The following is a 13,578-nucleotide window of genomic DNA, read 5'->3' on the forward strand; positions in this document are numbered from 1 at the left end:
TGTGTGTGTGTGTGTGTGCCTATAGCTTTGATGGTGCAGACCCTAAGACTAACCAGCAGGTTGATAGTTCAAACCCATCAGCTGCTTAGTGGAAAGAAGATGGGGCAATCTAACTTCTGTAAAGATTTACCACCTTGGAAATCCAAATATATGTGTGTGTGTGTGTGTGTGTATATGTATATGTATCCACTACTCATCTGTCAGTTTGTTGCACTGTGGTGGCTTGTGTGCTGCTATGAAGCTGGGGGCTATGTCACCAGCATTTCAAATACCAGCAAGATCATCCATGGTAGGCAGGTTGGTTTCAGGGGAGCTTCCAGACTAAGACAGATGGGGAAGAAGAAAGAAGAAAATTAGCAAGTGAAAACCTTATGAACAGCAGTAAACCACTGTCTGATATACTACTGCAAAACTTCATGGATAGCCCTGAAACATTGTCAGATATAGTGCCGGAAGATGAGCCCCTCAGGTAGAAAGACACTCAAAATGCTACTGGGGAAGAGCTGCCTCCTCAAAATAGAGTCAACCTTAGTGATGTGGATGGAATAAAGCTTTCAGAACCTCCATTTGCTGATGTGGCACAACTCAAAATGGGAAGAAACAGCTGCAAACATCCATTAATAATCCTAACATGGAATGTACAAAATATGAATCTAGGAAAATCAGAAGTCATCAAAAATGAAATGGAATGCATAAAGATTGATAGCCTAGGTATTAGTGAGTGAAAAAGACTGGTTTTGGCCATTTTGAATCAGACAAACATATGGTGAATTATGCCAGTAATGACAAACTGAAGAAGAATGACATGACATTCTTCATCACAGAGCGTGTTTCAAGATGTATCCTGAAGTAAAATGCTGTCAGTGACAGGATAATATCCATATGCCTACAACGAAGACAAGTTAATACTACTATTATTCAAATTTATGCACCAACCACCAAAGTCAAAGATGAGGAAATAGAAAATTTTTACCAACTTCTGCAGTCTGAAATTGACTGAACATGCAATCAAGATGTGTTATTTATCACTGGATTGGAATGCAAAAGTTGGAAACAAAGAAGAAACATCGGTAGTTGGAAAATTTGGCCTTGGTGACAGAAATAATGCTGGAGCTCGCATGGTAGACTTTTGCAAGACCAGTGCTTATTCATTGCAAATACCTTTTTTCAACAATACAAATGACAGCTATCAAGCAGACTTTGCCAGATGGAATACACAGGAATAAGACTGACTATATCTGTGGCAAGAGGGAATGGAGAAGCTCAATATCTTCAGCCAAAACAAGGCCAAGAGCTGACTGTGGAACAGACCATCAACTGCTCACATGCAAGTTCAAGCTGAAGCAAAAGGCAATTAAAATAAGTGCACAAGGCTCTGGGGTACACTTCAGGGCTGGGATAAAACTTACCCTCAAGGGCTGACTCTCAGCATAATTAATAGTAAGTAAGAAGTACACACAGACCATTCAACACAGGGAGATGCACCCATATACTCTATGGAGATACATCCCTTGGAGCAATCAGCCATGGGGCACTAGAGGGACAACATTCACACAGAGGAAAAGCAGGACACACAGGAGTGCATAACTAAGAAGGGCATGGGGGGCATTACTGGCAAGGAAGAGGAGGAGAATGAGTTAGGGTTGGGGATGGGAATTGGGTAGTGAAACCAAACGTACATGAAATAATGAATGTTAAACAAATCTGCTCTGTAAATTTGCACCTAAAGCACAATAATAAATAAATAAATAAAATAAGTACACATAATATAATATATGAAATTAAGATTATCCTAGAAAATCCAGAACACATGGCCATTGTGTCATACAGAGACAGGGCTGTCTATCAAAAAGTAGTTTTCAAAGAAATACATGTCGTTGAGCTTTTGAATTGCTTGCTTGGAAAAACTCTGGAATTTTTATTTGATTTTTTATTAGTTTCCTTATCTTCTCTTCTGCCCCTGTCCCTCTTCTGTTTTGATCGGCTTTCAGAATAGCTTCCCGAAAATCTATGCCATACCAGAGGAGGCATTAGTGAAGCAACTCCCGTAGCAACTGACTTTTCCATAGGTTCATGACTTTGCTGTGAGGCAGGCTGTTCTGATGGCATATTGCCCCTCTACCCCATAACTGAGTCTACAAAGTTTATCTGTACTGTTGTAAGTAAAGTGTGGTGTCTCTGGGTGACACAAGTGGTTAATTACTTGGCTACTAACCGGTAGGTTGGTGGTTCAAACCCACCCAGAAGTGCGTCAGAAGAAAGGCCTGGAGATGTGCTTCTGAAAGTCACATCTGTGGAAACTCTATAGAGTAGTTCTGCTCTGCACACGTGGGGTCACCAGGATTTGGAATCTACTCATAGGCAACTCATTTGGTTTGGTATGTTAGGCCTCTTTCAAGTTACTAGAAAAAAAAAAAAACTGAGTCAGAAGGTTCTGAGTGTTAAGAAAAGCCAACTCAAAGTTATTAAAAGTATATATTGAAAGTGTATAGTGCTTTCAGTGTCTCTGTTTGGAATGATGGTTGCACAACATTGTGAATGTGCTTAATGCCACTGAATTATTTGTTTAACCTCATTTGGAAGTAATGTCAAAAGTCTAAATATGAGATCTTTCAGAAATACAATGCCAGAGCTAAATGACCTTCTTAAACAAACAAGCAAACAAAAAAACCAACCACATTCACTACTGTCAAGTAGATTCTGACTCCCAGCAACCTCTATTGGATTTCTGAAGAGGTAAATCTTTATGGAAGTAGATTGCCCCATCTTTCTTTCATAGAGTGGCTAGTGGGTTTGAACTGCCAACTCTCTGGTTATCAGTCAAATGCCATAGACACTATGCCTCAAATATGCACTACATGTAAGATATTCTCCAATCCACTGAAGGCTCATTATTTCACAGCTCTAAAGTATTCCATAAAAGAAGCCAAGCACTGGAGATACCTAGATTTTACTTTTATTTATTGTAATTAAGCTAAATTCAGCCTTTTTGCCAAAAAAAAAAAAAAAAATACAAGTTTCACTAACGGCTCATGCAACAGAAACTGCTGGTGCTTAGAACATATGCACCTATTTAAGAAATTGAACAACAATGACTATCGAGACTCTGTTCAAATTCAACAACAATGATTATTTTGTCTGAGACTGTTCAAATGTCACCAGCATCCAACTAGAATACTGTCATGGAGAAATTTTAAAGGCTCAATCAGTTAGAAATCCATATAAAGGGATTTTCATATTTTTTTAATCATTATCATTGTCAAGTTTATTCTGTAGATTTTTCTTTTGAATCAAGAGAGGACCCTCTTCCTCGTTTCATTTAGTATTCTTCATCTCTAGAAAATGGGCCACAACTGTAGACAAGAAATGACCGCCTTTCTGTCTTTAACTAACAGATCATATTGTTGACAATCACTTTAAAGATCTTTCCCTTTGTTACAGACTAAGCCATAAAAGGAAACATCCATAAATTTCACCAGGTGTGGTCTCACATCAGTTAATGCACATCATAAAACATTTATAGAGTGGAGTTCACCTGTATTCTTTGTTAATGCAGTTCCTTATGTATGATGTTTACTGCCCCAAGTCAAGAAATACATACACATGCACCTTCATGGCTTTGCCTTTTTACGACTTTGGAAATGATTATCTTGAATGAGGTAATATAGCTTTGTGTTTAGATAGCATGCATTCTTGAAAGATCTTAAGCAGTAATAGAGATTGGTTACCAAGACATTTCATATGGAAAATTACATTTGCCAGGTTAAGCCTTATTTTGCATTCTAGTTACCATTGTATGAACACACGTCAGGTTTTAGTGATTATCTCCAGTTTCCATGTCCTTTCTAATGCCTCTGTTTGGTCAGTGGAGATTTTCTGATTTCTCCTCTGGACAATGTGGACATAAGGTTATTTTTATCTGTGTCCAAGTTCAGAAATTCCAGCCTAGTTTGGATAGTTTTCTGATAATCATCTCCTCCAAAATTTCCCTTAATTACATGGGCCCATATACCTTAAAGTATATATAAACTCAATATATACATCATGTATTATGCATATTGTATATAAGATGTATATAAAGAATTATTTCTCTGCCCACACTGTTCATAAAGTACCTGTGGTTTCAAGCTCAATTTCTTTTAAAAACCACATTTTTCATTTTATTGTAATTCCTGTCTAATCTATTTTGAAACACCTACTTCTTTACTAGCTTCCAATTTTATTTTTCATATGTCAACACTATACATATAATTTGGAGACATGATATTTGTTAGTTTCCCCTTCCTAGTGACTATTTCTCCTTCTGTCTTGGTAACAGCAAGGTAGGAGCTCTGGTAGCATAGTGGCTAAAAGCACTTGACTGCTACCCCGAAGGCTGGCGGTTCAAACCCACCAGCCACTCCTCGGAAGGAAGGTTGGGCAATCCTACTTCCGTAGTGATACTGCCTCAGAAACCCAAGGAGGGGTCGCTATGAGTCAGGGCCGACTCGAGGGCACATAACAAACAAACTAACTTGGTAACAGCAGCTCAAATTTCTTTTTAGCAATCATCCATCTTGACAATAACACTGGTGATTTGGGTGGGGCTAATTCTACTCTTTGATCCAGTAATGGTCCTGCACTCAACTTTGGCTAATGAAAGTGATACCAAGAGCTTTAGCTGCAACAATTGGTGAATAGGAAGTTTCTTCCTACTAGGGTGATTTAGCTGGTAGATAGTAAGCTTGGAGATGATGAAGGTCACTGTTCTGGTTACATAGTGCCACTCTGACAGGAATATACCACAGATGGGATGGCCTTAACAAACAGGAGTTTATTCTCTTACAGTTTGGAGGTTTTAAGTCCAAGTTTAAAGTGCTAGGCTCTAGGGACTGGGTGATAGTCCCTCAACCTTGGGGTCCAGCTCTGCCTCCTGCTCCCGGTCCACTGAAGCCAGAGGTGTTTCTTCACTCAGACAGCTGCTGGCTGCTGAGGCTGAGAAGCCTAACGTTGATAAGTAAGAAGGCACAGTCCCGATGTTACCAAACCACATGGCAGGCCATTAACTTAAGTCCATTGTAAGTCCCAAGGTCGGCAGAGCATAGCAGGCTGCTGAGCAATGACACGGCTACATTCAGGGTCCAAGCATGCCATAGACTAGAGACCATTCTCAAAGCTTCTCCTTATATACAGGAAGTAGACTACATCCCAAAGGCAGCTACTCAGCTGCTTGCAGTAGATCCCACCAAGGAGTTGATTGCCAGTTTCATCATGGGGAATAACTACCGCCAGCTCCCCAGCCACTCAACGAGGCCCAGCCAAGTTTACACACAAACATAACTACCACAGTCACTATCTTAAAGGGTCTGCCTAAGCATGAAGGTGATACCAAGGAGAATAGAACTGCCAATATGTCTGCCTTTTTATTTATATTCATTAATTCATTCACTGCCGTTGAGTCAGATCCAACTCATAGCGACCCTTCCTTGGGTTTCCGAGGCAGTATCATTATATAAGTAGATTGCTCAACCTTTCTTTTGGGGAGTGGCTGGTGGATTTGAACCACCAGCCTACTGGATAGCAGTCAAATGCCTTAGGCATTATGCCACCAGAGCTCCCTTTTATTTATATTAGACAAAGTACATTTCTGTCCAACTCCCCTACACTTCTAAGCTTATTTGAGTTTTAGTCAACTCACTGGCATCGAGTCGGATCCAAATCAAAGCGCGTTTGAGTTAGGGTTCTGTTATTTGTTTCATTCCATAGACTTGGGAAATTAAATTTTTAAAAAAGATATTGATTCTCTAGATGATTAGAATTAATAAGTGAGTATTAGATAATGTAATATAAATGAGTTTTTATATTACTTATAAATAATAATTTATAAGTACTCACTCTATACCCATGAACATGACAGGAAGTGGGATGCATATAAAGAAGGATCTTACAGTTTAGTTCTGTGGATGAAACCAACTCCAAGGACCCAGAAGGCAGCAAATAACAGTGCATATATAAATGTTATGTGGTAAAATACAGACCATAAATGAAATAGGAGTCAAGAGAAGGCAAAGGCTTTTGAGGTAATGCTAACTGGACATGCCTTTGGGTGGGAGGTAATGATTAAACTGGAATGTGCAGAAGATGCAGCATTTTGATGGGTGTAGAGGAGGAGGTAAAGCTGTGTAGCTGGATGCTGAGGAAATCTACTTGCATGGAGGTTTTGTGTTAGAAAGTGTTGTATGATAAGGTGGGCTAGATTTAGTGAAATGCGATTATGAAAAGTTTTTAAAGATAAGTAGAGGGTTTTATACCTAATGGAGTGTGAAAATAGGAGCAATTCTAATTTGGTAAACAAGGAATGAAATGGTGAAATAAATGGTTTAACGTTGAATCCTCGAAGCTGCTCTGCATTAAGCAGCCTTCAATTCTTGATAAAATTACAGATTTCAGCTGCCCATTCCAGATCTACTGAATCAGAATTGCTGGTAGCCATTGGTTAGCCCCACAAAACACCGACTCAGAGAGACGGTAGGCTCTCAATAAATGAAGAACAAAGACTACATAATTTTTGAAACATGTGAGCAGTAAAAATCTCTATGTCCAACAGGCTCCTATGGTGATTTTAATACACAGCCAGATTTAGTGACTTGTAAATTGAGCAGATTATTTAACTTCACAATCACGCTGAGTTTTGGCTTTCCACAAACCTTTTCACATGATAATTTTGTTCAATCTCTCATCATGAGATCCCTCATCTGCCTCCTCTTCATCTTAATGTCTAGTCTGAGAGAGACTAGTAAAATGAGGTGGCTCCTTACCATATATGTAACTCAGTTCCTTCTTTTATGGAATGGGCTTAATTAATGATACCACTTGCAATTGCCTGGCACTTAGTGGGGGCTAAGAATTATCATCTCTCTTTTTCATTCTTATTTTAATCTCATTGGAAGCAATTTATTGTCTCCTGCTTATTTCTACTCTGCTATAACATCAATTTTGTTCCTTGCACCTAGTTTCAAAATTGTGCCCACTCAGAGATATCCCTCTAAACTCATTTATTTCTAAACAGGATCTTCATCTTAAAGACCCAACTGTATTTTAAACTTTTTTTTCTTTGAATTTTTACCGCTCACATGTTTCAAAAATTATGTAGTCTTTGTTCTTCATTTATTGAGAGCCTACCGTCTCTCTGGGTCGGTGTTTTGCGGGGCTAACCAATGGCTTCCTTCTCTCCTCTATTTGAACTTCATGGCAAGTAGGAGATCAAAATATCAGCTCTATTGTCAATAAAAATTAGATTGTAGGATGTGCTTACACATGGAGCTAAATGAACTTGACAATAAAATTGAATTAGATTTACTCCCCCAGATTACAGACTTTTGTGTATGTGTATGTCATGAGGAGGAGAACAGTGTATAATACCTTTCTAGCACTGGCTTACAAAAGTGAGACATAAACGTAGGTGGCTTAAACCAACAGAATTGAATTTTCTTACTGTTTTGGAGGCCAGAATTCCAAATATAGATGTTGGCAGGTTCATCCTCTTTTTAAAGGCTCTAGGGAAGAATTTGTTCCAGGCCTTTCTCTCAGCCTCTATTGTTGCCAGCAATCCTTGGCCTTCCTTGCCGTGCAGATGCATCACTCCAATTCTTGCTTCCATTGTCACGTGGTGTTTTCTCTGTGCCTCTCTTCTCTTATTATAAGGCACCAGTCATATTGGACTGGGGCTCACGTTGATCTATTTCGACCTCATTTTAACTTGATTACATCTGCAATCACCTTAATTCCTTATAAGGTCCCATTCACAGGTACCAGATGTTAGAACTTCAATGTATCTTTTAGAGGAAACAATTCCATTTTCATGAGTGCCTCCTGATTTATGGCCTAGCTGTGTAGACTGGGCCATAGCCCTTCTGCAGTCAAATGGATGCCCATAAAAGGTCCACCAGCAGCTGAACTGAGCACACTCACTTCTCTTTCTGAACTCACCAATTGGAGAAATCATCCCTTTCTCCACCTCTCTGACCTGGGGGAATGAATGGCCTACAATGGTTCACAAATGTCAGTAGTTCTACACAGAAACATGAAAGGTGGTAAAAAGTGTCAACCTAGCTTTTGGTGCCTTTCACCATTACTTCTGTAATGAAATTGTATACATGAACACACCAATGCCAAATCACTTCTCATTGTCTGCTCTAGGATGCAATTTTTTTTGCTTGGAAGACAGAGTGTGCCTGGATTGGAGTCTGCCTACAAAGTTCACCCTCTGGTGATTTGTCTTCCTAGAGGGGATGTCTTTTAAAAAACAGTACAAATGAGCCCCAACTACACATTCCTAAATAATATTCTTTTTTTTTTTTTCATCCAAGGGCATAAATCTATGCTTGTCTCCTCCATTTCTCTGGCCATTCCTGTGCATTCTTGAGTATTCTTCTTTTTTACACCATTCTTCTATCACCATTGCCCAGTCTTTGGCCTCAGCTGTTTTCTTTCACTCTGTGTAGTCAATCTTTAATGAAAGTCTGATCTGTTTGTGATACATTAGAATTATGATCTGCACAACTCTGAGTGTTAGTATGACATAGGTTTATTTTGGCTTTTGGGCCAATTGTCCCACACCATTGTTTCAAAATTAGCTTACAGTGAAAAAGCAAAAGCTCTGCAGTCTTATTCGCAGGTAGTCCTACTTCTAGCCCTTCTCTTGTTATCTTGGATTCCTTCATACTTATCATATGATCTATGCCATTCACTTCTGCAAACCCCATACTGGAATATATTTCATCCAGATAAAAAGACTTGAACTCATGTCGCCCATCCAGGGTCCAGTTATAACCTCCTCTGCTCTGCTGGTTCATGTTCTTGCCAGGATTTACCAACTGCCCCCCTCCCCCCTACGGCTTTCTAGCCCCTGAACATCAAGCCCTGGGCAAAGAATGTACGCTATCTGAGAATAACCTCAGTGTCATTCTTTTGGATCACTAAGGCACAGTCAAGTGTTTGGTGATTCAGTCAAGGAAAGAACAAATGAATAGAAAATACGAATTCTGTTTTCTCTTTAGTCCCAAGTAATGCATTTTATCTTTTTCTCAGTTCAGCACAAAAATTAAAGTCTTTCATTTTCATTATCCATGTCATGGATTGATACAGTGGCTCCATCAATGGGCTAAACATAACAACAATTATGAGGATAGTGCAGGACCAGGCAATGTTTCATCCTATTGAAGTCAACTCAATATCACCTAACAACAACAAACCTCAGATATACCTTTTATAATACTTTCCCAATAAATTAGTGTCCTCCTATAGTCTCGCCTTTGGTCAGGTGATCTTCATTCTGCCTTTTTACCGTAGTCTAAATATATACACCTGTTGGTGAGCTTATTGCCTTGCTATACCGACTTCTTCAGGGATTGTTCAACACCTTCCACAAAAGTCAGAATTATCATTATTTTTAAGAGCGTCTCTTGAGCAATCCCTTTCAGAGATTAAGGCAAAAGGATCATAGATTTGGTTTTTCCCCTTACACCTTTAGAAATCTGCTTTTGGAGAGTGTACAATGCATGTTTGAGTCCTCATCTATGGCAAGTTCTGAGATTATAATATAATATTATTAATAGTAATAACCATATGACAGTTCATTGTCATTAACTTTTATTTTACCAAGTTTTAGCTTATTTTCCTATTTTGAAATTGAGAGTTGGAGTTCTTTAACAAAGATGACTGTCCCTTTTGCTTCCGTTACACACTCCTAGCAAGTTGGATTTTATTCCAGACTGTGACGGTCTCTCTTGCCAGTTCTACTACATCTTGGGATATTAAATTGTCACCAAGGCACATTAACAAACAAATATTCTCTTTTAGCTAAAGAAAGTATCTAGTAAATGTCTAGGTAACGTTCTATTTCTTTCTTTCATTTACTTTTTTCTTTTTTACTAACTTTTTATATTTTCAACCACTGCAATGTCATTGGAACTTTTCTCTTTTACTGTCATTGTCTGGCTAAGCTCCTTAATACTTCAAATCTGGATAAATTAGAATGGCCTGTGATTGGAATCTCTGTCTTCAGGTTCTTTTCCTTTCAATTTATTCAACTATCAGATAAATTTTAAAAAGATATCATGAAACATACAACACTCCTTCTCAAAAAAACTTATAATGAATTCCAAGTGACCATAGAACAAGCCTTAACTTTTCATCTTGACATTCCAACAACTTTACAGATTTATCTTCCACTACGTCTCACCACTTTAATTCCTTACAGTAATCCTCAGGCCCAGCCATGTTTCCATTGTCTCATATTCATGCCACTGTTTAGATGCCTACTTCCTTTTTGCTTGTCAGCAATTCTAACTCTATTATCTTTGTAACACAATATAGTGTATCTTATCAACTAATAACATTTTTCAACTATGCACTCTGTATAGGACATTGTGAAATTTTTCTACCTAGAAGAAACTCGTGATTTATTGAAGGAATGGAGTACTATCTAGAACTCTATATTGACAAAAGCAAACACAAAAAGGGAGAAAATGATGTGGTAAAACAAATATTTTTATGTTAGCTTTGGGGAAAAAAAAAGATGAGAAAAGACTACTTCTAAGGGATAAAGGCATTTTAAAGGCTTTATGAAAGACGAGCCATTGGAGCTCTTTCCAAAGGGATGAGATACCAACTTATATGGAGTATCGGTATTCCAAGTTAAAGGAATACCCAATAGTTCAGAGTTCTGGAAACTAATGTGTATGTATTTGCTGGGTGAGAAAGCATATCTAAGAGCTGAAGAGGGCAGTGCTAAAGGGTTTTTGTTTTGCTGTATAGTCATGGGAAACCTCTGAAAATTTCTCCACTGGAAAAGGTTATGACTACCAGAGGAACATTATCTGATACAATGCCAGAAGATAAACCCCTCATACTCGAATGCAGGAAAAATACCACTGGGGAAGAGTTGCCTCCTCAAAGTAGAGTCAACCTTAATAACATGGATGGAATAAAGCTTTCAGGACTTTAATTTGCTGACGTGGCAAGACTCAAAATAAGAAGAAACATCTGCAAGCATTCATTAATCATTGGAATGTGGAATGTACAAAGTATGAATCTAGGAATATTAGAAGATGTCAGAAATGAAATGGAATGCATGAAGATCAATATTCTAGTCATTAGTGAGCTGAAGTGGACCAATATTGGGTATTTTTAATCAGACAATCATATGGTCTATTATATAGGGAGTGAAAAATTGAACAGGAATAGCATTGTACTCATCATCAAAAACAGCATTTTAAGATCTATCCTGAAGTACAATGCTGTTAGTGATAGGATAATATGCATACACCTACAAGATAAACCAGTTAATAAGACTATTATTCAAATTTACACACCACCTACTAAAGCCAATGATGAAGAAATTGAAGATTTTTGCCAATTTAGCTCTCTGAAATTGATCACACATGAAACTGAGATGTATTGATAATTACTGGTGATTGGAATGGGAAAGTTGGAAACAAAGGAACAATTGGTATTGGGAGAATATGGCTTTGGTGATAGAAACAATTCTGGAGATCAGGGATTCCATAGTTGAATTTTGAAAACCAATGATTTATTCATTGTAAATAAAATTTTCCAACAACATAAATGGCAACTATACATATGGACCTCACCAAATGGACTACAAAGAAATCAAATCAGCTATATCTGTGGAAGGAGCTCTGGTTGCATACTTCTAAGGCATTTGACTTCTAACCAGAAGGCTGGTGGTTCAAACCCACCAGCCACTCCTCGGAAGGAAGATGGGGCAATCTACTTCAGTAGTGATACTGCTTCAGAAACCAAGGAGGGGTCACCATGAGTTGGGTTGAACTCGATGGCACATAACAACAACCACAACATATCTGTGAAACGAGATGGTGGAGAAACTCAATATCATCAGTCAAAACAAGGTCAGGAGCTAACAGTGGATAATCAAGTATTTACATGCAAGTTCAAGTTGAAGCTAAAGAAAATTAAAATAAGCCCATAAGAGCCAAAATACAACCTGGATTATATCTCACCTGAATTTAGAGACTACCTCAAGAATAGATTAGGTACATTGAACACAAATGACCAAAGACCAGATGACTTGCAGGGTGATATAAAGGACATCATACATGAAGAAAGCAAAAAGTCATTAAAAAAAGGAAAGAAAGAGAAGACCGAGATGGATGTCAGAAGAGATTCTGAAACTTGTTATTGAGCATAGAGTAGCTAAAGCAAATGGAGGAAATGATGATATAGCATATTTGAACAGAAGATTGCAAAGGGTGGCTGGAGAAGACAAGGTAAAGTATTGTAATGAAATATGCAAAGAACTGCACTTAGAAAACCAAAGGGAAGAACACATTTGGCATTTCTCAAGCTGAAAGAATGGAAGAAAAAATTCAAGCCTCAAGTTGCAACATTAAAAGATTCTATGAACAAAATATTGAATGACACAGGAAGCATCATAAGAAGTTGGAAAGAATACACAGAGTCACTAAAAAGAACTGGTTGACATTCAACCTTTTCAAGGATAGCATATGATCAACAGCTGTTCCAAGCTCCCTCAAGGAATTGGAGAAAAACAGGACTTCAGGAATTGACAGAATAACCATTGAGATGTTTCAACAAACAAATGCAGGGCTGAGACACTCATTTATGCCAAGAAATTTGGAAGAGAGTTAATTGGCAAAACTACTGGAAGAAAGGGAGCTCTGGTAGCATAGTGCCTAAGGCACTTGACTGCTAATCAGAAGGCTGGCGGTTCAAACCCACCAGCCACTCCTTAATCTACTTCTGTAGTGCTACTGCCTCGGAAACTCAAGGAGGGGTCGCTATGAGTTGGGTCCAACTCGACAGCATATAACAACAACAACTGGAAGGAGTCCGTATTTGTGCCCATCACAAATAAAAATGATCTAAAAAATGTGGAAATTATTGAACAATATAATTAATATCACATGCTGAAAATAATTTTAAAATGGTTGTAGAAATTCAAGCTGGATTCAGAAGAGCACATGAACTGAAGGATATGATTGATGAGGTCAGATGGATCTTGCCTGAAAGCAAAGATTTCCAGAAAGATGTTTACCTGTGTTTTATTGACTATGCAAAGGCATTTGATGGGGTGAATTATAACAAACTTGATAACAGTGTAAAGAATGGGAATTCCAGAACACTTAATTGTGCTCACTAGGAATCTATACACAGAGCAAGAGACAGTCATTTGAACAGAACAATGGAATATTGCCTGGTTTAAAATAAGAAAAGGTGTGTGTCAGAGTTTTATCTTTCACCATGCATATTCAATCTGTATGCTAATTAAATTAAAACAAGTGTACGAAAGTCAAAATATGACCTTGATAACATCCCTCCTGAATTTAGAGACCATCTAAAGAATAGATTTGACTTATTGAACACCAATGATCAAAAACCAGAGGAATTGTGGGATGACGTCAAAAACATCATCCATGAAGAAAGCAAGAGGTCATTGAAAAGACAGGAAAGGAAGAAAAGACCAAAATGGATGTCAGAAGAGACTCTGAAACTTGCCCTTGAGAAAGGTTTATATATTGGAGGACATTTTCTTTG

The sequence above is a fragment of the Orycteropus afer genome, unplaced genomic scaffold, assembly GCF_000298275.1.
Source record: "Orycteropus afer afer isolate SDZICR_OR568_19922 unplaced genomic scaffold, OryAfe1.0 scaffold00277, whole genome shotgun sequence".
In the NCBI taxonomy this organism is placed as follows: domain Eukaryota; kingdom Metazoa; phylum Chordata; class Mammalia; order Tubulidentata; family Orycteropodidae; genus Orycteropus; species Orycteropus afer.